Below are 24,303 nucleotides of genomic sequence, written 5' to 3'. Positions count from 1 at the left end.
CTTAGTACTTGTAAAAGCTCATGAGAAATCGAGCGAGATAGACAATGAAATCTCGATATTTAAGTTTGTTTATAATAGACCATATAAAGTCATTGGTTGTTGTTGTTGTTGTGGTCTTCAGTCCTGACACTGGTTTGATGCAGCTCTCCATGCTACTCTATCCCGTGCAAGCTTCTTCATCTCCCAGTACCTACATCCTTCTGAATCTGCTTAGTGTATTGATCTCTTGGTCTCCCTCTACGATTTTTACCCTCCACGCTGCCCTCCAATGCTAAATTTGTGATCCCTTGATGCCTCAAAACATGTCCTACCAACCGATCCCTTCTTCTAGTCAAGTTGTGCCACAAACTTCTCTTCTCCCCAATCCTATTCAATACCTCCTCATTAGTTACGTGATCTACCCACCTTATCTTCAGCATTCTTCTGTAGCACCACATTTCGAAAGCTTCTATTCTCTTCTTGTCCAAACTGGTTATCGTCCATGTTTCACTTCCATACATGACTATACTCCATACAAATAATTTCAGAAACGACTTCCTGACACTTAAATCTATACTCGATGTTAACAAATTTCTCTTGTTCAGAAACGCTTTCCTTGCCATTGACAGTCTACATTTTATATCCTCTCTACTTCGACCATCATCAGTTATTTTACTCCCTAAATAGCAAAACTCCTTTACTATTTTAAGTGTCTCATTTCCTAATCTAATTCCCTCAGCATCACCCGATTTAATTTGACTACATTCCATTATCCTCGTTTTGCTTTTGTTGATGTTCATCTTATATCCTCCCTTCAAGACACTGTCCATTTCGTTCAACTGTTCTTCCAAGTCCTTTGCTGTCTCTGACAGAATTACAATGTCATCGGCGATCCTCAAAGTTTTTATTTCATCTCCATAGATTTTAATACCTACTCCGAACTTTTCGTTTCTTTCCTTTACTGATTGCTCAATTTACAGATTGAATAACATCGGGGAGAGGCTACAACCCTGTCTCACTCCTATCCCAACCACTGCTTCCCTTTCATGGCCCTCGAATCTTATAACTGCCATCTGGTTTCTGTACAAATTGTAAATAGCCCTACGCTCCCTATAGTTTACCCCTGCCAGCTTCAGAATTTGAAAGAGAGTATTCCAGTCAATATTGTCAAAAGATTTCTCTAAGTCTACAAATGTTAGAAACGTAGGTTTGCCTTTTCTTAATCTTTCTTCTAAGATAAGTCGTAAGGTTAGTATTGCCTCACGTGTTCCAACATTTCTACGGAATCCAAACTGATCTTCCCCGAGGTCCGCTTCTACCAGTTTTTCCATTCGCCTGTAAAGAATTCGCGTTAGTATTTTGCAGCTGTGACTTATTAAACTGATAGTTCTGTAATTTTCACATCTGTCAACGCCTGCTTTCTTTGGGATTGGAATTATTATATTCTTCTTGAAGTCTGTGGGTATTTCGCCTGTCTCATACATCTTGCTCACCAGATGGTAGAGTTTTGTCGTGACTGGCTCTCCCAAGGCCATCAGTAGTTCTAATGGAATGTTGTCTACTCCCGGGGCCTTGTTTCGACTCAGGTCTTTCAGTGCTCTGTCAAACTCTTCACGCAGTATCTTATCTCCCATTTCATCTTCATCTACATCCTCTTCCATTTCCATAATATTGTCCTCAAATACATCGCCCTTGTATAAACCCTCTATATACTCCTTACACCTTTCTGCCTTCCCTTCTTTGCTTAGAACTGGGTTGCCATCTGAGCTCTTGACATTCATACAAGTGGTTCTCTTCTCTCCAAAGGTCTCTTTAATTTTCCTGTAGGCAGTATCTATCTTATCCCTAGTGAGACAAGCCTCTACATCCTTACATTTGTCCTCTAGCCATCCCTGCTTAGCCATTTTGCACTTCCTGTCGATCTCATTTTTGAGACGTTTGTATTCCTTTTTGCCTGCTTCATTTACTGCATTTTTATATTTTCTCCTTTCATCAATTACATTCAATATTTCTTCTGTTACCCAAGGATTTCTATTAGCCCTCGTCTTTTTACCTACTTGATCCTCTGCTGGCTTCACTACTTCATCCCTCAGAGCTAACCATTCTTCTTCTACTGTATTTCTTTCCCCCATTCCTGTCAATTGTTCCCTTATGCTCTTCCTGAAACTCTCTACAACCTCTGGTTCTTTCAGTTTATCCAGGTCCCATCTCCTTAAATTCCCACCTTTTTTGCAGTTTCTTCAGTTTCAATCTGCAGTTCATAACCAATAGATTGTGGTCAGAATCCACATCTGCCCCTGGAAATGTCTTACAATTTAAAACCTGGTTCCTAAATCTCTGTATTACCATTATATAATCTATCTGATACCTTTTAGTATCCCCAGGATTTTTCCAGGTATACAACCTTCTTTTATGTTTCTTGAACGAAGTGTTAGCTATGATTAAGTTATGCTCTGTGCAAAATTCTACAAGGCGGCTTCCTCTTTCATTTCTTCCCCCCAATCCATATTCACCTACCATGTTTCCTTCTCTCCCTTTTCCTACTGACGAATTCCAGTCACCCATGACTATTAAATTTTCGTCTCCCTTCACAACCTGAATAATTTCTTTTATCTCGTCATACATTTCATCAATTTCTTCATCATCTCCAGAGCTAGTTGGCATATGAACTTGTACTACTGTAGTAGGCATGGGCTTTGTGTCTATCTTGGCCACAATAATGTGTTCACTATGCTGTTTGTAGTAGCTAACCCGCACTCCTATTTTTTTATTCATTATTAAACCTACTCCTGCATTACCTCTATTTGATTTTGTATTTATAACCCTGTAATCACCTGACCAAAAGTCTTGTTCCTCCTGCCACCGAACTTCACTAATTCCTACTATATCTAACTTTAACCTATCCATTTCCCTTTTTAAATTTTCTAACCTACCTGCCCGATTAAGGGATCTGACATTCCACGCTCCGATCCGTAGAACGCCAGTTTTCTTTCTCCTGATAACGACGTCCTCTTGAGTAGTCCCCGCCCGGAGATCCGAATGGGGGACTATTTTACCTCCGGAATATTTTACCCAAGAGGACGCCATCATCATTTAATCATACAGTATAGCTGCATGTCCTCGGGAAAAATTACGGCTGTAGTTTCCCCTTGCTTTCAGCCGTTCGCAGTACCAGCACAGCACGGCCGTTTTGGTTAATGTTACAAGGCCAGATCAGTCAATCATCTAGACTGTTGCCCCTGCAACTACTGAAAAGGCTGCTGCCCCTCTTCAGGAACCACATGTTTGTCTGGCCTCTCAACAGATACCCCTCCGTTGTGGTTGCACCTACGGTACGGCCATCTGTATCGTTGAGGCACGCAAGCCTCCCCACCAACGGCAAGTCATTGGTATACCTCACACAAATGCTTATTACTTAGAGTATCCAAGCTCTGGAAAACTATTAGGTATACGGAACATTGTAGGCTTGAAATTGTACCAACCTAGGATTGATTAATACCACAGAAGGAATAATTTGTACAGTATGTAAATATAGAGTGTAAGATTTAAGGTTTGCTAGATTGCCATGCTTTTGCCTGACCAAGAGGACATTAAAGAAGTTGTAATTAATAAGTAATTAATTTTGACTGAATGATTTAAGAGGAATTGATTAATAATCATTTGAAAAATCCAAGCTGCTAGTTTAAGTTTTCAGCTGAGTCACTGTAGATTAAGGAATGTAAATATGATTTTGTAACTAGCTCTAAGATTTCATAAATATGTGATTTACTAGTCACTGCAGATGTACTTAGACGATGTTTTAAGTTTCAGGCTTGTACATGTGTGATGATGGACAGTGTTGAGTTATTCACTATGATAGTGTTAATGGACTCCTTGAGATTACTCGGGAGTGAGTTTTTCCGAAAGAATTCAGTGAAACGGACGTTCTGGAAATGCCGTTACACAGGCGAGTGAGATCAAGCGTGCCGCACAGGCGAGCGCAACAATACTGGCGAGGCGGAGCCGCTGTCGGCTCTTGTGCCGCTCTCGGCATTCTTTGTACTTGCGGATACGAAAGGCGGAATAGTTTTTCTTCCCGGACAGCTGATGTGAAAGAATTCTGTTCTCAATATTTATGTTTTTGTCGATCTGCTGAATATTATTTTCTTGTTTAGCTTTAATTGGACTCTCATGACGAGAATATTAATTATGAAAAGGTTATATAAAAATGTGTATAATATGTAATTAATAATTAATTTGCGTATTTTGATCTACCTGTTTTTATGGCCATGTACTCTGATTAATTTTGTAAATAATATCCCATTTCTTGATAGTGTTACGAATTTTGACGATTTTAGAATAGCTAAACCATTTTCTATGTTTTCTATGAATTTTAATATGTTGTCAACCTATTTTATTTTGTGCAAGATGACAGAGTGGAATAAGATTAGGAGTGTCTCCACTCAATTATTATGGTCTAAAATTGATTTATGCTTAATTAGACGAATGCTAAATTTTGATGATGTTTTGACCATATGCATTTCCGCTGTTTCTTTTTTGGGACATTTTCTGAGTCTGTTTAGGTTACACGAACAACCTCAGACAATGTGGGGCACGTGTAACGCCGGAAATGCATATCCTCCTATTTCCATCTATTGTACGATAATTTTTTCCTTATTTTGTTACCTGAAGATATAACATTTCTGTGTCTTTATACATTGTATATATATATATATATATATATATATATATATATATATATATATATATATATATATATATATATATATATGCATTTATGTCGATGTATAATTGGTTTGTTTTGTAAATATTATTTGTATTTTACGCTGGGTCTTGCCTAGGGAAAACTATGCTATCGAACGAATACATCGATAGGTCGTGTGAAGAACGAAAGTGTGTAGGATCTTTGGGAGTGTTAACTCTGCCGCGTGGAGCGCGGGCAGCGAGGGGGAGTCTGGTTGGAGTAGTGCGATTGAGCAGGTGCGTTGTGTGACGATCCCGCAAGTTGCCGGGCTTTCGGGGTTTGGCAGCATGTAATTGCGATCGACTGGCTATGGTAGTTTCTAGCACGGTGTCGCGGACGGGAAGCATTAGCTGGCACACATCACGAGCCCGTTTCGCCTGGTGACCGTGTCGAGAAGAAGGCGCGCCAGCATCCAGCTTCTGCAACAGCGACGGCTGACGATGAGTGACTGTCGCCACCTCCTCGATCGGCGACTTCAAACCTTCAATCAACCAACAAGGAAGACTAAAAGCACGTAAAGTTTCAGAACTGTATGGCAGACCTCAGCTTTTCAAACTGTTCACATCACAAAATTACAGCAACTTAGCATGAACCTTTGTTGCTCATTGTCCCAATTGCATTGCCAAGCAGGGTCCCTTCCTTTTCCGAAATGAACCCGAGTGTCGTTGAAATTCAAACGCCAGCATTAAAATAGCATCATTCGATTTCACTGCTTTAATTTCAAAGTTCAGTTAAGGTATTCATACCTGGCTACAATATTTCGATTACGCAAGCACAAATTAAGAGTGCGAGTTTTGTTACCGTATTTTAGCTTACCTGTGACTGCAGCTCAGCTTGGTACGTACTAAATTTTACTATTGTTAATTGTTCAGAATCATTTAATTCAAGTTCGAAGTTAAATCTCTTATTTCTAAATTGCGTAGCTTCAAGTAGCTTTTGAAATTATTGTTGAGGTAGCCCAAGACTAACTGTATTTTACTGAATTTCGATATGCTTCAGAAACAAAGTTCACTATTAATTTCAGTCACTAAATTAACTTTCATTTTTCCAGTTTTATTAATTCTTTTGCTAAATTAAGTCAGGGTGTAGCGAAATTTATTACTTCAGACAAACATCCAGTTTCCACACAACACGTGTCAACCTTCAGTTGCCACGCTTTTAGTGCTAATTATATGTGCAATAACCTTTCTTTATCAGTTATTATAGTAATTGTCCATAGGACTGGCGACTGTAATTTTCCCCAAATCTCAAATATCTAATTACCGCTAGTTAATTGTTAACGTAACGGCCGCACATTTACTTTCTTTATTAACTTTACCCCTTTTCAAAATTAATTTCCACCAGTTTCATCTGCATTTTCCTTTTCATTTAGATGTAACCCTTTCCTCCCTCTTTACCGACAGATTAACTTCGGTGACGATTGCTTATCCCAAATTTCCATTAGGTACACGTGGTTTAATTTTTCACTGTCGTTAAGGTCGATAAGTGAGGAGGAGGTTACAAGTTCATGAAACAAAAAAAATTAACGAAAATTTTAAATAGATGGTTCTGTAAGCTTCTTAACGTAAATGGGGCCAACTACAAATGGCAATTGAATCGCAAAACGACAGCTGTGGTTTGAATTATACATCACATCATCTCCACCGTTCAGTAAGTATCAATGTGCATGACTGCACAAATTCGGTAGTCAACAGTTGTGGCATTGTTAGTTAGAAAAGATCGTACCACAATGGTTAGGAAAAAATCGTTTTTAAGTGCCCTGAGGCGAAAGCCAGTATAAAAAGCAAAATCACATTGGTTTTTAATTGCCCTGGGCAAAAAACAGCACAACAAGCAAAATGACATTGGTGTGTATTTGTCATCAGACTGGCGCAAGATTGCCACCAAGTTGAAATCGACTACGCACGTTCCACAACAGGCTGGTGTGTCTTGGTGGTCACGTTCGGAATACATTGTTCAGTTCGTGCTTCAGATAACCCCACAGCCACCAGTCACGTGGATTAATATCAGGTAATGTGGATGGTCAAGCCGTAAGGAAATAACGACTGATAATTCTAGTTTTTCAGAAATTCCTCTTTAGCAGCCGCTTCACTTGCTGTGCAATGTGTGGACGCTGGTGGGCAAAGTACTCTAGTAGATACTACTAGTGACGGCACAGGTGACAGGACACGCAGGACTCATCTCCTTCAAATGATAAGACCCTACGATAAATTATGCAGTCAACCCACACCACACAGTCATCTTTGCAGAATGAAGTGGTACCAATTGATGTGCGTGTAGATTTTTCGTTGCCCATATTCTGCAGTTCTGCTCATTGACGTGCCCTTTGAGATGGAAATGGGCCTCGTTTATCCACAAAATGTTCCATGGTCAATCCTTGCCCACTTACATGCACGCAAGAAAACTATTGGTAAATCATTAAGCTAAGGTTCATTCAGCCATACCCAAAATTCAAGTCATATAATGTTTGAGATGTAAGCTTCATGTTTCGTGTTGACCGTCATGTCTTCGTAAAATGTAAACTTTCACCGCCGAAAATGTCAAAATTAATGAACTGTTCTTGCCATTATGCCGTGTCCGAATGGATTTCATCTTGAAGCCCAAAATTCCGTCCGCTTCTACGGAGGACATTTTCAAGGCGGATCGGAGCTCCTTTTAATGAACGATTCACACCCTGGCTCGCTACTGACTTCCGTCTACTTCCGCACCGTGGCATGATGTCACATATTTCGAACGTGTGGGCGCAATAGGCCGTTGTCGACTGCAGTTGGCCGATATTGCTAGCACCCCAAGGTGAAAGGTTCATATCTTCTTCAGTACCTGAATTCAGACATAATGCAATTTCACGCCCTCCCTCTTCCTACTGAAATTCCTGGGCTGTTTTACAGTCTCTATGGCCTCTCTGTATAGCCTTTCATGGTATCCACTTGTGGCTGTCAGTTCTTGAACCCTATCAAAATGAATGTGGTGGTCTCTTGGCTGCAAAGCAGGTACAGCAACAGCTGATTTGTCAGTCTCTCCTCTTCTAACTACGACTAGAAGAGCACAAGGGCAATTGCAGAAGAGGGGAAAGTGGCAGATCAGCTGCCAAGAGACCTCCTCATCGATTCTGATAGGATTCAGATACTGGCAGCCACAAGTTCAAATGGTTCAAATGTCTCAGAACTGTGGGACTTAACATCTGAGGTCATCAATCCCCTAGAACTTAGAACTACTTAAACCTAACTAACCCAAGGACATTACACACATCCATGCCCGAGGCAGGATTCAAACCTGCGACCGTAGCAGTCGCGCGGTTCCGGACTGAAGCCCCTAGAACCGCTCGGACACCGTGGCTGGCTCAGCCACAAGTGGATACTATGAAAGGCTATACAGAGCGGCCACAAAGATTGTAAAACACCCCAGGAATTTCAGTAGGATGGAGGAGGACTTGAAACTGAATGATATCTCAAGAAGATGTGCACGGTCTTCCACTATAGGGTGAAAGCAACACTTGACGACGACAGTCGACACCTGCTCATTGCGCTCACGCATTCAAAACATGTGACGTCACGTCACTACGGGGAAGCCTGCGGAAGCGGAATTTTGCTGCAGTCAGTGGCGAGCCAGGGTGTGGATCGGACATTAAAAGAAGCTACGATCCCCTTTGAAAAAGGCTTCCGCAGACGAGGTCGAAACGATGGGTTTTAAGGTGAAATCCAGTCGACCACTGAGCAACAGCCCTGAACATTTTATTAATTGTGGTTATGTCTGCTGAAAAGAACGATAGAAAAAATAGAAAAATATGTTACTTCGCTACCTAAGTACTGTAATTCTTAACTTGTCATGGTATAGGTCATCTACTACTTAAGAGTTCATCTTCTTTCACTTCATGACTTAATTGTGCGTACCTGGCGCCATGATCTGTCCATCCAGAAATTGAGATGATACTACCCATCGACCGAGGTTCAAATACCGTGTAAACAGGCACTGACCTCTTAAATTCCTGACAGATGATTTAAAGTATAGACCACAGTGCACTTGCAGTTTGCACCATCCCCTTTCCTAGATCTACGTTTCGTGTCTTCTCTCACCCGAGGTCTATGTTTACCGAACTTAGCACTTAATTCTATAGACCTTTTGCTTTCAGTTCCTGGTTCACACTAGAACCAAATAGTACATTAATAAGATTTGGTATTCACAATAACTCAATTTTAGTGATGGACTAGATAAATGGTAATTACAGATGGTTTTCAACGTTTCTCATACTTTCTTTTCCTTTGTCGATCTATACAGTTTTCACAACGAAACTTTGTCTCGAAACCTGGCAGTAAATCCAAAGAGATTCTGGTCGTATGTGAAGTATGTTAGCGTCAAGAAAGAATCAATGCCTTCTCTGCGCGATAGCAATGGAGATACTATCGAAGACAGTGCTGCCAAAGCAGAGTTACTAAACACAGCCTTCCGAAATGCCTTCACAAAAGAAGACGAAGTAAATATTCCAGAATTCGAATCGAGAACAGCTACCAATATGAGTAACGTAGAAGTAAGTATCCTCTGAGTAGTGAAGCAACTTAAATCACTTAATAAAACCAAGTCTTCTGGTACAGGCTATACACCAATTAGGTTCCTTTCGAAGTATGCTGATGCACTAGCTCCATACTTAACAATCTTATACAACCGTTCGCTCGACGAGAGATCCGTACCCAAAGACTAGAAAGTTGCACAGGTCACACCAATATTCAAGAAAGATAGTAGGAGTAATCCACTAAATTACAAACCCATATCGTTAACATCGATATCCAACAGGATTTTAGAACATGTATTGTGTACGAACATTATGAATTACCTCGAAGAAAACGGTTTATTGACACACAGTCAACATGGGTTTAGAAAACATCGTTCCTGTGAAACACAACTAGCTCTTTATTCACATGAAGCGTTGAGTGCTATTGACAAGGGATTTCAGATCGATTCTGTATTTCTGGATTTCCGGAAGGCTTTTGACACTGTACGACACAAGCGGCTCGTAGTGAAATTGCGTGCTTATGGAATATATTCTCAGTTATGTGACTGGATTTATGATTTCCTGTGAGAAAGATCACAGTTCATAGTAACTGACGGACAGTCATCGAGTAAAACAGAAGTGATTTCAGGCGTTCCCGAAGGTCGTGTTATAGGCCCTTTGCTGTTCCTTATTTATATAAACGATTTGGGAGACAATCTGAGCAGCCGTCTTAGGTTGTTTGTAGGTGACGCTGTCGTTCATCAAGCAATAAAAATAATCAGAAGATCAAAACAAACTGAAAAAACGATTTTAAAAAAGTATTTGAATGGTGCGAAAAGTGGCAGTTGACCCTAAATAACGAAAAGTGTGAGGTCATCCGCGTGAGTGCTAAAAGGAACTCTCGGTAAACTTCCGTTATACGATAAATCAGTCTAATCTAAAAGCCGTAAATTCAACTAAATACCTAGGTATTACGATTACAAACAACTTAAATTGGAAGGAACACATAGAAAATGTTGTGGGGAAGGCTTACCAAAGACTTCGTTTTATTGGCGGGGCACTCAGAAAATGTAACAGACCTACTAAGGAGACTGCCTACACTACGCTTGTCCGTCGTCTCTTAGAATACTGCTGCGCGGTGTGGAATCCTTACCAGATAGGACTGACGGAGTACATCGAAAAAGTTCAAATAAAGGCAGCACGTTTTGTATTACCGCGAAATCTGGGAGAGAGTGTCACAGAAATGATACAGGATTTGGGCTGAAAATCATTATAAAGAAAAAGGCGTTTTTCGTTGTGACGGAAACTTCTCAGAAAATTCCAATCACCAACTTCCTCCTCCGAATGCTAAAATATTTAGTTGACACCGACCTGCATAGGGAGGAACGATCACCACTATAAAATAAGGGAAATCAGAGCTATTACGGAAAGATAGAGGTGTTCACTCTTTCCGCGCGCTATACGAGACTGGAATAATAGAGAATTGTGTAGGTGGTTCGATGAACCCTCTGCCAGGAACTTAAATGTGATTTGCAGAGTATCCATGTAGATGTAGATATACACATAACAGCTTCATCTCACAATTATCACATGGTATGACAGTTTCTGAAATTACACTTCAGTACAATCCTTCAAATTGACTGCTTGTCTAGTTCAGGTAAGTAATTTCATTTTCTACTATACTTAACAAGTTACGTATTCATGTTGTTGTTCAGAGAAATGCAGCCATGCTATTCTTGTGTTTCTGTTACTGCAGTTTTCCACTAAACCATAGACCGTACGTAACCTTTTAGGTATTCATATTTTGGAAGCTTTTCAGCTTCACCTCTTTGACGATCACGTAGTTTCTTTTACTTTTCCCAGTTATAACGTGATAGTCACGTATTAAGTGTGGAGTTATCGCCAATTGTGCATTAATGTAACTGTTACAGAGTACACTACGTTTATATGGACTAAGTTACGACAGACTGTTAAGACAGTTATCTGTATTCTACATTTCGTTGGGTGTCATTTGACAAAAGCATATTTTTAATCCGTTGATGTACGTTGTCTAGGTACTATGATTTTAAAGTGACGCTTTAATTCCCACATTTTCTATGATGTTTGTGTATATTATATGCTCTTATTTTTGTACCTTAATTTTTCTCCTGTGAGGATTATTGTAATCATCGAGTCCAGTACAGGGTAAACACACAATTCATCATCATCATCATTTAAGACTGATTGTGCCTTTCAGCGTTCAGTCTGGAGTATAGTCCCCCTTATAAAATTCCTCCATGATCCCTTATTCAGTGCTAACATTGGTGCCTCTTCTTATGTTAAGCCTATTACTTCAAAATCATTCTTAACCGAATCCAGGTACCTTCTCCTTGGTCTCCCCCGACTCTTCCTACCCTCTACTGCTGAACCCATGAGTCTCTTGGGTAACCTTGCTTCTCCCATGCGTGTAACATGGACCCACCATCTAAGCCTGTTCGTCCTGACTGCTACATCTATAGAGTTCATTCCCAGTTTTTCTTTGATTTCTTCATTGTGGACACCCTCCCGCCATTGTTCCCATCTACTAGTACCTGCAATCATCCTAGCTACTTTCATATCCATAACCTGAACCTTATTGATAAGGTAACCTGAATCCACCCAGCTTTCGCTCCCATACAACTAAGTTGGTCGAAAAATTGAACGGTACACAGATAACTTAGTCTTGGTACTGACTTCCTTCTTGCAGAAGAGAGTAGATCGTAGCTGAGCACTCACTGCATTAACTTTGCTACATCTCGCTTTCAGTTCTTTCACTATGTTGCCATCCTGTGAGAATATGCATCCTAAGTACTTGAAACCGTCCACCTGTTCTAACTTTGTTCCTCCTATTTGGCACTCAATCCGTTTATATCTCTTTCCCACTGACATTACTTTCGTTTTGGAGATGCTAATCTTCATACCATAGTCCTTACATTTCTGATCTAGCTCTGAAATATTACTTTGCAAACTTTCAATCGAATCTGCCATCACAACTAAATCATCCGCATATGCAAGACTGCTTATTTTGTGTTCACATATCTTAATCCCACCAAGCCAGTCTATTGTTTTCAACATATGATCCGTAAATAATATGAACAACAGTGGAGACAGGTTGCAGCCTTGTCTTACTCCTGAAACTACTCTGAACCATGAATTCAATTTACCGTCAACTCTAACTGCTGCCTGACTATCCATGTAAAGACCTTTAATTGCTTGCAAAAGTTTGCCTCCTATTCCATAATCTCGTAGAACAGACAATAACTTCCACCTAGGAACCCGGTCATATGCCTTTTCTAGATCTATAAAGCATAGATACAATTCCTTGTTCCACTCGTAACACTTCTCCTTTATTTGCCGTAAACTAAAGATCTGGTCCTGACAACCTCTAAGAGGCCTAAACCCACACTGATTTTCATCCAATTGGTCCTCAACTAATACTCGCACTTTCCCTTCAACAATACCTGAGAAGATTTTACCCACAACACTGATTAAAGAGATACCTCTGTGGTTGTTCTAATATTTTCTGTTTCCATGTTTAAAGATTGGTGTGATAACTGCTTTTGTCCAGTCTGATGGAACCTGTCCCGACTCCCAGGCCATTTAAATTATCCTGTGTAGCCATTTCAGACCTGACATTCCACTGTATTTGATTTCCGACTTAATTTCATCCACACCAGCTGTTTTATTGCACTGCAATCTATTGACCTTTTTCTCCACTTCCTCAAATGTGATCCTATTTCCATCATCATTCCTATTCCATTGTACATCGAAATCTGAAACATTACTGATCGTATTTTCACCTACATTGAGCAACTCTTCAAAATATTCCATCCATCTGCCCAAGGAATACACAGGATTCACCAGCAGTTTTCCTGACCTGTCCAAAATACTTGTCATTTCGTTCTTACCTCCCTTTCGAAGACTGCTAATTACACTCCAGAATGGTTCTCCAGTAGCTTGCCCCAAGATCTCCAACCTGTTTCCAAAGTCTTCCCAAGATTTCTTCTTGGATGCTGCAATTATCTGTTTGGCTTTGTTTCTTTCTTCAACATAACTTTCTCTGTCTATCTGAGTTCTAGTATGTAGCCATATTTGATACGCCTTCTTTTTCCTTTTACAGGCTGCCTTGACTGTGTCATTCCACCAAGCTGTTTGCTTCATCCTACCATTACACACTACTGTTCCCAGACATTCTTTAGCCAAGACATTCTTTAGCCAAGACATTCTAGTACTGTGTCCCTGTACCTTGTCCATTCCTTTTCCAATGACTAATTGACTACATTCAACTAACTGGTACCTTTATGAGATCACTGTTATGTACTTGTGCCTGATTTCATTATCCTGAAGTTTCTCCACTCTTATCCTCCTACATATGGCCCTGACCTCCTGCACTTTCGGCCTCACAATACCAATTTCACTGCAGATTAAATAATGATCAGTGTCATCAAAGAATCCCCTGAATACATATGTGTCCCTCACAGCCTTCCTGAATTCCTGATCTGTCATTATATAGTCAATGACAGATCTGGTTCCCCTGCCTTCCCAAGTATACCGGTGAACGTTCTTATGTTTAAAAAAGGAGTTTGTGATTACCAAGCAAATACTGGCACAGAAATCCAAGAGTTCTTTCCCGTTCCTGATGGCCTCCATATCCTCTCCAAATTTACCCATAACCTTTTCATACCCTTCTTTTCGATTTCCAATCCTGGCATTAAAATCACCCATGAGCAGAACACTGTCCTTGTCCTTTACTCTAACAACTACATCACTGAGTGCATCATAAAAACTATCCCTCTTGTCTTGATCTGTCCCTTCACAATGCGAATATACTGACACAATCCTAATGTTCTTGCTAGACACTGTCAAATCTATCCACATCAGTCGTTCGTTTACATACCTTATTGCAAGTACGCTGGGTGCCATTTCTTTCCTGTTGTAAAGCCCTACACCCCATTGTTCTATTCCTGCTTTGACTCCTGTAAGGTATACCTTGTATTCTCCCACTTCCTCTTCTTTCTCACCCCTTAGCCGAATGTCACTAACAGCTAAAACGTCCAGCCCCATCTTACCTGCAGCCTCTGCCAGCTCTTCCTTCTTCCCAGAGTAGCCCCCATTGACATTAATAGCTCCCCATCTCACTACCATTTGTTTGCCAAGTCGTATCTTAGGAGTCCCTGGTTTGTCAGTTAGAGGTGGGACTCCGTCACCTCCAAAGGTCCAAGGCATTTTGCCTTGATTGTTGCCAGCATCATATTTAAAGTACCAGGGAAGCAGGTTGCTAGCCTTACTTGCCCTGAGTCCCATTGAGTTTTACCCCTATCGGTTGAGGGACTAACCGGTGGATTTGGTAGTCTTTGCCGTGTGAGCACAAAGGTGACCACGACTCAGAATATGTCCGAGATGCCCAGCCTTATTCCAAAGTAACTGGTATCGCGACTGCCGGGACCACTTACTTGGCCACTCATATGTTGCCCGTGGTTCATGAACTAGGACATGACAACAGAAACACACCCCATGAACCACAAAACACATACAATTGTACAGCTTTATTTTAAAAAGCGGAGTACCGCTCAATCTTTATATTCAGGATCAACTGCTACTTTTCGCACCATTCAGATACCTTTTCTAAATCAGTTTGTAGTCTGTATTGATCTGCTGATGACGTGACGGTAAATGACAGCATCATTTGCAACAATCTGCGAGGGTCGCATTGTCTTCCAAATAATTTATATAAATTACAAACAGCAGAGCGCCTGGAACGCAAGATATCACTTCAGTTTCAATCGATGACCTCCTATCAGTTACTACGAACTGTGTCCTTGAGACGATACTCCATAGGCAATCAAACTGACTTGAAGCCGCTTGTGAAGGACGGTGTAAACAACGTTCTGTAAATCTCGAAAAATAAAATCGGCTTGAGATCTCTTGTCGACAGCACTCATTACTTTGTGTGAATGAAGAAGTATTTGGGTTTCAGAAGAACGATATTTTCCGAATCCAGTTTTAATAGAGTTTTTGTCGCTTGAACTGACAAAGAATACGCATATTGTTGAAAACGGCTCTATAGATACATTTCTCTAGTGGGCAGAGTACAGCAGAACCTGCCGCAATCTCAAAGTGTAGCAAACTTTCCCAAACCTGCGATGGTCCCTCTCACCATCCTTAATGTACATAAAACTCCAGCCAAGTAAAAAATTCGCAGGGATAATTTACTCTTATGACGGCCCATTGCCTGGCTCGAAAAAGATGTTAAAAACTCTGAAACTACGTAGCGATGGGACATATAAAGCAAGATTAAATAAGTGGACAGGGCTGAACAGGAAACTTGTGCTCTTTGGCGCCTCGCGGCGAACTGCCGGTAGGCGCGCCGCAGCAGCGTCCGCTGTATGGAGCGCCGTTCTGCAGCCCAGAGTTCCCCCCGCCGCGGCCCGCCGGCACTCCTTTAACCAATTACCGCTCGCGTCCCTCGGCTGCCGTCGCGCTCCTGCTGGCTCCGGCCAAGTCCCTCGGCGCCTGATGGACTTCGACCCACTTCTGTTCCGTTGTTTCTCTTTTGCTCCCGTCCGGATTCTGCTCTCTCTCGGAAGTAGCATCCCACGTGAAATAACATTGTGCCCCGCTACAAGATCCTGCTCCTTTGTCCTCCGAGGCAGCCCGAGTTTCCGACTTTTGGACAGTATCGTCGTCGTCATTCTTTACAGTCCCTAGCGAGCAATCGTTCCGTGCAGTTCTGGACTGCTACTGTGGACACTTATTTCTAGTGAGCCGGTCACAGTGGCCGAGCGGTTTTAGGCGCTGCAGTCTGCAACCGCGCGACCGCTACGGTCGCAGGTTAGAATCCTGCCTCGGGCATGGATGTGTGTGATGTCCTTAGGTTAGTTAGGTTTAAGTAGTTCTAAATTCTAGGGGACTGATGACCTCAGATGCTAAGTCCCATAGTGCTCAGAGCCATTTGAACCATTTGTAGTGAGTCGCATATGCTGCGGTCTCAGTGGAGTCAGCTATTTGGATGTAGTAGAATATTTTACTCATCTTGAGTGGCAAAGGGCCACCAGTAATAATTACTTCAGAGAAGCCAAGATCGCTTGTAAGCACCCTTTATTGCCGATTACTATTTCGGTAAGCATAGTTACCATGAAACATTCCGGACAGATCAAAACTTTGTGCCGGACCGAGGCTCGAACTCGGGACCTTTGCCTTCCGCGGGCTAGTGCTCTTCCAACTGAACTAACCAAGCACGCCTCGCGACCCGTCCTCACAGCTTCAGTTCTGCTAGTATCTCGTGTCCTACCTTCCGAGTTCGAGTCTCGGTCCGGCACACAATTTTAAAGTCAGGAATGTTTCATATCAGCGCACACTCCGCTGGAGAGTGAAAATCTCGTTATGGTTACCATCTTCAGATCTCGATAAAAGGTTGTTACATTGAAACAGATCTTTCAGGGATTGTTATTTGCACTTCTGGAATTTGTGCGTACTATGGATGTCTCAAACGCTAAGCAGCAATTATGAATTACTTATTATTCACACGCAGTCTTTGGTCAGAGTAGCTTAGTCGCTGGAAGATGTGCTTATTTTTGTCACCGCTGCTTGGCAGCGAGAAGCTGTGTTTAAGTAAAATGATTTGTGTTTGAATATTGAGTAACAGAGTAGAAAGATTCGATTAGTGATTTAGAATGAAATTAGATGTAAAAAAAAAGTATGAAGAGGAATGAAGGTAACATTTTTCATTTAGTGAGACATCGATATCAGGGAACTTAAAATTTTTCATTAAAGATTGTTTGATTTTCACTGTAAGGTATTTTTTATGTTTATCAGTTATTTGTCCAACATTAGTGAGAGTAAAAGTTTAATATCGATGTTGCCCTTTGTCAATGTTAATGAGTGTTGTGGTAATTTGTGGTAAGATCTTATGGGACCAAACTGCTTAGGTCATCAGTCCCTAAGCTTACACACCACTTAATCTAACTTAAACTAACTTACGCTATGGACAACATACACACCCATGGCCGACGGAGGACTCGAAACTCCGACAGGGGGAGCGCCGCGGACCGTAACAAGATGCCCCTGACCACGCGGCTATCCCAAACGGCATGAGTGCTGTAATATGAATTTAGCACAATTCATATTATATCAGATAGTTAAAAAGAGGTTTGTTGAAGGAATATTTCACCTGTCGATATCCTCGAAACAAGTCATTTTTCATCTCGTGGAAATCGGGTTTTCTGCCGGATATCAGCGTCTTCGAAACATGATATTTCGACGTCATTACTTGACGTCTTCAACAGGTGTTCCCTGAGACTGGCTGCTTGCTGGACCGGGTCGCATATTTATGCCTGTCCGGTGCCTGGTGTTCTGTTTGCCGTTCCTTAGTCGGTCCGCGCCCGCGAGTGGCGCTCCCCTGCCGCTCTAGGTGTTCCCTATTCCGTCCGCGCCCACTCCGGCCGCCTCCAACTGCGGTCGTGGCCTACTGGTGTTGCCTTCTCGGTCCGCACCCGCGAGTGACGCTCCCCTGCCGCTCTGGACGTTCCCTATTCCGTCCGCGCCCGCTCTGGCCGCCTCCGACTGCGGCTGACGCTTCCTGGTGTTCCCTTCTTGGTTCGTGCCCGCAGTGTGCGGATGTCTGAGGCTCGTTGTTGGTGTTGGAAACATATTTCCTCCGGTATTGCTTCAGCAGTTCAAATGCCGGGGTCCATGCAGTGCTTAGCTGTTATCCTGCTTTCCGGTTAGTCAGGTTTTGTGCCATCTTTATCTCTATAGATTCAGTGATGACACTATCCTAGAACCTGGGGAACTGGACTATGACCTTGGTGTTCTCATAATCCATGGAATGTTCCAACTCTAGGCAGTGTTCTGCTATTGCTGATTTTGTGGCCTGCCTTAGCCTGGTATGTCGCTGGTGTTCCTTACATCTGATTTCCACCGTTCTAGTCGTTTGGCCAATGTAGGACATACCGTATTCACAAGGGATATTGTAAATGCCAGGCTTCCTTAAGCCCAGGTCATCTTTGACTGTTCCAAGTAAAGCCCTGATTTTGCTAGGTGGGCAGAAGACACTCTTGATGCTGATCTTGGCAGAAACCGGCCCGGCATACGGTAAAAATGACAGCTTCTTGATTTCTTCTTCTTGCTCGTTCTCCGGTGTATCCTGACGTCTGGCGGGATGTAGAGCTCTGCGGATGTCCCTGGATAAGAATCCGTTGTTGGCAAACACTTTTTGAAGATGTTTTGAAGATGATTACATCACAAGTCATTTTTGTTTAAAAAAGTGTCTCACTCTATGATGCGAATGGTTTTCTTGATGTCTGGAGTATTTCACTAAGCTCTGCAGTTAGAAATTTGCAGCTGGCGCACAGAGAGCAGCAAGCACTGCGTTCTGAAGCAATTACGTAACGAGGTAAGGCATTTTCATTTCAGGATCAGTATGCTATGAAAATTATCAACGTACAGGGACAATTTCACGAACAGCATTATTAGGCATGTCCTTCACGAACAGGGATCACTTTGTTAATTAAAGAGAGTAATAGTAAAGTCCAGGATTTAATCAGCTTGAATATATTTTTTGAAATATTATAAAAGAGGGCCAATTTCATTTTGTATTCTCGCAGATAGATATATTTTGTTTCTCTCGCAGCTGGAAATGGACAAAGTCACGGAAAGCAACAACATCAAATTTAGAACCAGCCAACCAAGCCAGAATGAAATCTCAAATGAAATGAAAATAATTATTAAAGGAAACTTTCTACATGTATTCTACACCAGTCTATTGGTGGCCTGGCTGCAATGAACTACACAGTACTGTGTGCTGTGGTACACATCATTTGGCAAATTACTCTGAATATCATAGCTTTAATATTGCCTTGCTGATGTATCGTTCATCTCGTCCTTCACAAAACTGACAAAGTTTTTAGAAAGAGTCCTTGTACAGCTGGTATATGAGATTGTAATAAACTTTTATCGAGATCTGAGGATGGTAACCACGCTTACAAAAACCGGAAATCGACAATAAAAGTGATCTTATCTAAGAAGTTTGCCTTCTCTCAATTAGTAGCATACTGCTCATTAATGAAGTATTCTTGAGTTTCCACCCATGTGAAACGGACTATCAGCAGAGTACTAGTGGATCACTGTCAAGTGCTTAGACACCAGACTATTTTATTTCGTCATTACTCGCACTCCATGTAGGGGCGGCAGTGGCTTTGCTTCTGCTCTTTAGAATTGATATACAGCATTTAACCAATACCAAAAATTTTTTTAACATAAAGCAAAGGCGATAAGATAATGTGACGCGGATAGTTTTACGACGTATTGGGCTCATAGAAAGGGAAATCCTAGAACATAAATGTAAAGAGTCGACATGACAAGAGATTTGGACAACATTTTATATGAAATAAAAAGTAGAACGAGTATGGGAGAAGGAACTGTTTGGACATAGATGTTATGTGTATATGGAATTACAGGTACGGGAAAAGCACCGGTTGTTCGATTCATTTGGATTAGAAATTTACATATGTAAGGCGCAGGAAAATGTCTACTGTGTGAGGAATAAATTAAAATTGCCCTCAGAATATAAGGTGATGAAAAAATGGTGGTTTTTCAGGAATTTCGCAAGAATCAGTTATTGGACTGAGGATTGCGGGAGATATACAAAAGCTGAAAATGATACAGGACGGTGAGGCGTTACTGCTGGATACGCGAGAGGGAAGTTAATGTGTTATGGAAAGTGAAGTATAGTGCATTTTAATAAATGAACTTAAGGGGATCTGAAACCTTTAAAGATTCATGCATTAATAAATATGTTTCGGTAACGATTCGATGGATAGAGACTGCGATTAACCGCTGTATACACCGATATATGCTTTTAGATTCTTGTCTAGTAGTGTCTATGGCTTTCCTGCGTAAGTATTTTTTAAATGCCTAGTATTTCCTACGATCAATTGAATAGGGAGAATGCCTAAATTGATGTACCTCAGTTGTAAAGCAAAGCCATGCAGCTTCTGTAGGCAACATTTATAAGTAAATATATTTGAATAGAGTGATCAGGAGCGCATAATTAATTGACGCTGAAAAATATTGTTCAGTCTAGCGGTTTACAGTCCCCACTCAGCCTTCGTTCTAAATATGTATAAATGGGATAGACTGGGAGCCATCATGTAATACGAATACCACATACGCAGTAAGTGTAAGGGATGTCCACCACAGACAAATGAGCATAGACTGATTCATATTACAAGAGGAGCTGATTGCATCATTTTTATTACACCAGTTATGGTAACATGTTCGCGTAACTGCTGTTAATTATAACGTCAATTTAGAATAAGTAAACAAAATGATTTACGTAAATTATTCTCTAAACTCAACAGTATAGATAAAGATTGTCAAAAATATGGCAAAGATCAGTCCTCTGCGCTCAGTTAAAAAGCAACAGTCGTTGTAGTTACAGACTAATGTTTTGTTTTGATAGATTCGGTGCTTATAGGCACTGCACTGGAAGGAATTTTATATTTGTTTATAGTATTTTCAATGTTACATTATGTGTACGAGGCAAAGGCACATTACTCTTCACTAAAATATTCCATACATTTTCTATTACAATATCAACGATTTTCAGGAGTATGGAACGTCTATCCATGAATGAGTGATTAATGAGTGTGTTCACCATACCTACTTGTGACGTTATGTGATCCTGGTGTGGTGTGTTATCCAGTGCTATGCTTCGTTGTCGCTGTAATAGCAATCACAGAGTTTTATACTTTTTCTTGTTTGTCTTGTTTTGCCACAATATTCCATAATTATTTATTGAAAATAAATGCACAGCATCAGCTAGGACCAGTGAAGTAATAATTGTAATGGGGCAGTTACTGATTTGCTTGGAGACAGTAAGGTGCTTGGAAATAAAACTTGATATTTGAACTAGAAAAAATATTTATTTGGAAACATCAGTTACAGTTAATTACCATAAAATTTCAGATATTCCACTGTACTTTTTATTACAAAATGCTTTCTTCTGGCAGCAGAATGAATGACTCTTACAGCTCAAAGAATTAAAAAACAAAGTTGAAAGTTTTATAATGTTACCTAGTGAGTAATAAAAATTTAGCGAAAATACTTCTTTTTTAAAACAATATTTATGCAAATGTGTAACAATCTAAAAACACTGAGCTACTAACAGCATGATAAGAGGAGATATGTAAAGGTAAAATTTAATGATCTGTAATCTTCACTGCCCCTTCTTCAATCTATGTCAGACAAATAATACTAAAACTGAGAAAATATTTACATTACATATATTACATATATTGTAAGCTACTACAAACAACATAGTGAACGCATTATTGTAGCCAAGATAGACACGAAGCCCAGGCCTACGACGGTAGTACAAGTCTATATGCCAACTAGCTCTGCAGATGACGAAGAAATTGAAGAAATGTATGATGAAGTAAAAGAAATTATTCAGATAGTGAAAGGAGACGAAAATTTAAGTCATGGGTGATTGGAATTCGATAGTAGGAAAAGGAAGAGAAGGAAACGTAGTAGGTGAATGTGGATTGGGGGGAAGAAATGAAAGAGAAAGCCGCCTGGTAGAATTTTCCACAGAGCACAACTTAATCATAGCTAACACTTGGTTCAAGAATCATAAAAGAAGGTTGTATACATGGAAGAAGCCTGGAGATACTGACAGGTTTCAGATAGATTATATAATGGTAATACAGAGATTTAGGAACCAGGTTTTAAATTGTAAGACATTTCCATGGGCATATGTGGACTCTGACCACAATCTATTGGTTACGAGCTGTAGATTAAAACTGAAGAAACTGCAAAAAGGTGGGAATTTAAGGAGATGGGACCTGGATAAACTGAAAGAATCAGAGGTTGTACAGAGTTTCAGGGAGAGCATAAGGGAACAATTGACAAGAATGGGGGAAAGAAATACAGTACTAGAAGAATGGGTAGCTTTGAGGGATGAAGAAGTGAAGGCAGTAGAGGATCAAGTAGGTAAAAAGTCAAGGACTAGTAGAAATCCTTGGGTGACAGAAGAAATACTGAATTTAATTGATGAAAGGACAAAATATAAAAATGCAGTAAATGAAGCAGGTAAAAAGGAATACAAACGTCTCAAAAATGAGATCGACAGGAAGTGCAAAATGGCTAAGCAGAGATGGCTAGAGGACAAATGTAAGGATGTAGAGGCTTATCTCACTAGGGCTAAGATAGATACTGCCTACAAGAAAATTAAAGAGACCTTTGGAGAAAAGAGAACCACTTGCATGAATATCAAGAGCTCAGATGGAAAACCAGTTCTAAGGAAAGAAGGGAAAGCAGAAAGGTGGAAGGAGTATATAGAGGGACTATACAAGGGTGATGTACTTGAGGGCAATGTTATGGAAAGGGAAGAGGATGTAGATGAATATGAAATGGGAGATATGATACTGCGTGAAGAATTTGATGGAGCACTGAAAGACCTAAGTCGAAACAAAGCCCCAGGAGTAGACAACATTCCATTAGAACTACTGACAGCCTTGGGAGAGCCAGTCCTGACAAAACTCTACCATCTGGTGAGCAAAATGTATGAGATAGGTGAAATACCCTCAGACTTCAAGAAGAATATAATAATTCCAATCCCAAAGAAAGCAGGCGTTGACAGATGTGAAAGTTACCGAACTAACAGTTTAATAAGCCACGGCTGCAAAATACTAACGCGAATTCTTTTCAGACGATTGAAAAAACTGGTCGAAGCCGACCTCGGGGGAGATCAGTTTGGATTCCGTAGAAATATGGGGACACGTGAGGCAATACTGACCCTACGATTTATCTTAGAAGCTAGATTAAGAAAAGGCAAACCTACGTTTCTAGCATTTGTAGACTTAGAGAAATCTTTTGACAATGTTGACTGGAATACTCTGTTTCAAATTCTGAAGGTGGCAGGGGTAAACTATAGGGAGCGAAGGGCTATTTACAATTTGTACAGAAACCAGATGGCAGTTATAAGATTCGAGGGCCATGAAAGGGAAGCAGTGGTTGTGAAGGGGGTGAGACAGGGTTGTAGCCTCTCCCCGATGTTATTCAATCTGTAAATTGAGCAAGCAGGAAAGGAAAGAAACGGAAAGTTCGGAGTAGGTATTAAAATCCATGGAGATGAAATAAAAACTTTGAGGATCGCCGATGACATTGTAATTCTGTCAGAGACAGCAAAGGACTTGGAAGAACAGTTGAGCGAAATGGACAGTGTCTCGAAGGGAGGATATAAGATGAACAACAACAAAAGCAAAACGAGAATAATGGAATGTAGTCGAATTAAGTCGGGTGATGCTGAGGGAATTAGATTACGAAATGAGACACTTAAAGTAGTAAAGGAGTTTTTCTATTTGGAGAGCAAAATACTGATTATGGTCGAAGTAGAGAGGATATAAAATGTAGACTGGCAATGGCAAGGAAAGCGTTTCTGAACAAGAGAAATTTGTTAACATCGAGTATAGATTTAAGTGTCAGGAAGTCGTTTCTGAAAGTATTTGTATCGAGTGTAGCCATGTATGGAAGTGAATCATAGACGATAAATAGTTTGGAAAAGAAGAGAATAGAAGCTTTCGAAATATGGTGCTACAGAAGACTGCTGAAGATTAGATGGGTAGATCACATAACTAATGAGGAGGTATTGTATAGGATTATAGAGAAGAGAAGTTTGTGGTACAACTTGACTAGAAGAAGTGATTGGTTGGTAGGATATGTTCTGAGGCATCAAGGGATCACCAATTTAGTATTGGAGGGCAGCGTGGAGTGTAAAAATCGTAGAGGGAGACCAAGAGACGAATACACTAAGCAGATTCTTTACAGTCCCTAGCGAGCAATCGTTCCGTGCAGTTCTAGACTGCTACTGTGGACACTTTTTTGTAGTGAGCCGGCCACAGTGGCCGAGCGGTTCTACGCGCTGCAGGCAGCAACCGCGCGACCGCTACGGTCGCAGGTTTGAATCCTGCCTTGGGCATTGATGTGTGTGATGTCCTTAGGCTAGTTAGGTTTAAGTAGTTCTAAATTCTAGGGGAATGATGACCTCAGATGTTAGGTCCCATAGTGCTCTGAG

This window comes from Schistocerca nitens, chromosome 4 (genome assembly GCF_023898315.1).
Source record: "Schistocerca nitens isolate TAMUIC-IGC-003100 chromosome 4, iqSchNite1.1, whole genome shotgun sequence".
Taxonomy (NCBI): Eukaryota; Metazoa; Arthropoda; class Insecta; order Orthoptera; family Acrididae; genus Schistocerca; species Schistocerca nitens.
The sequence above is the reverse complement of the archived record's forward strand: the minus strand, read 5'-3'. Positions refer to the sequence as shown.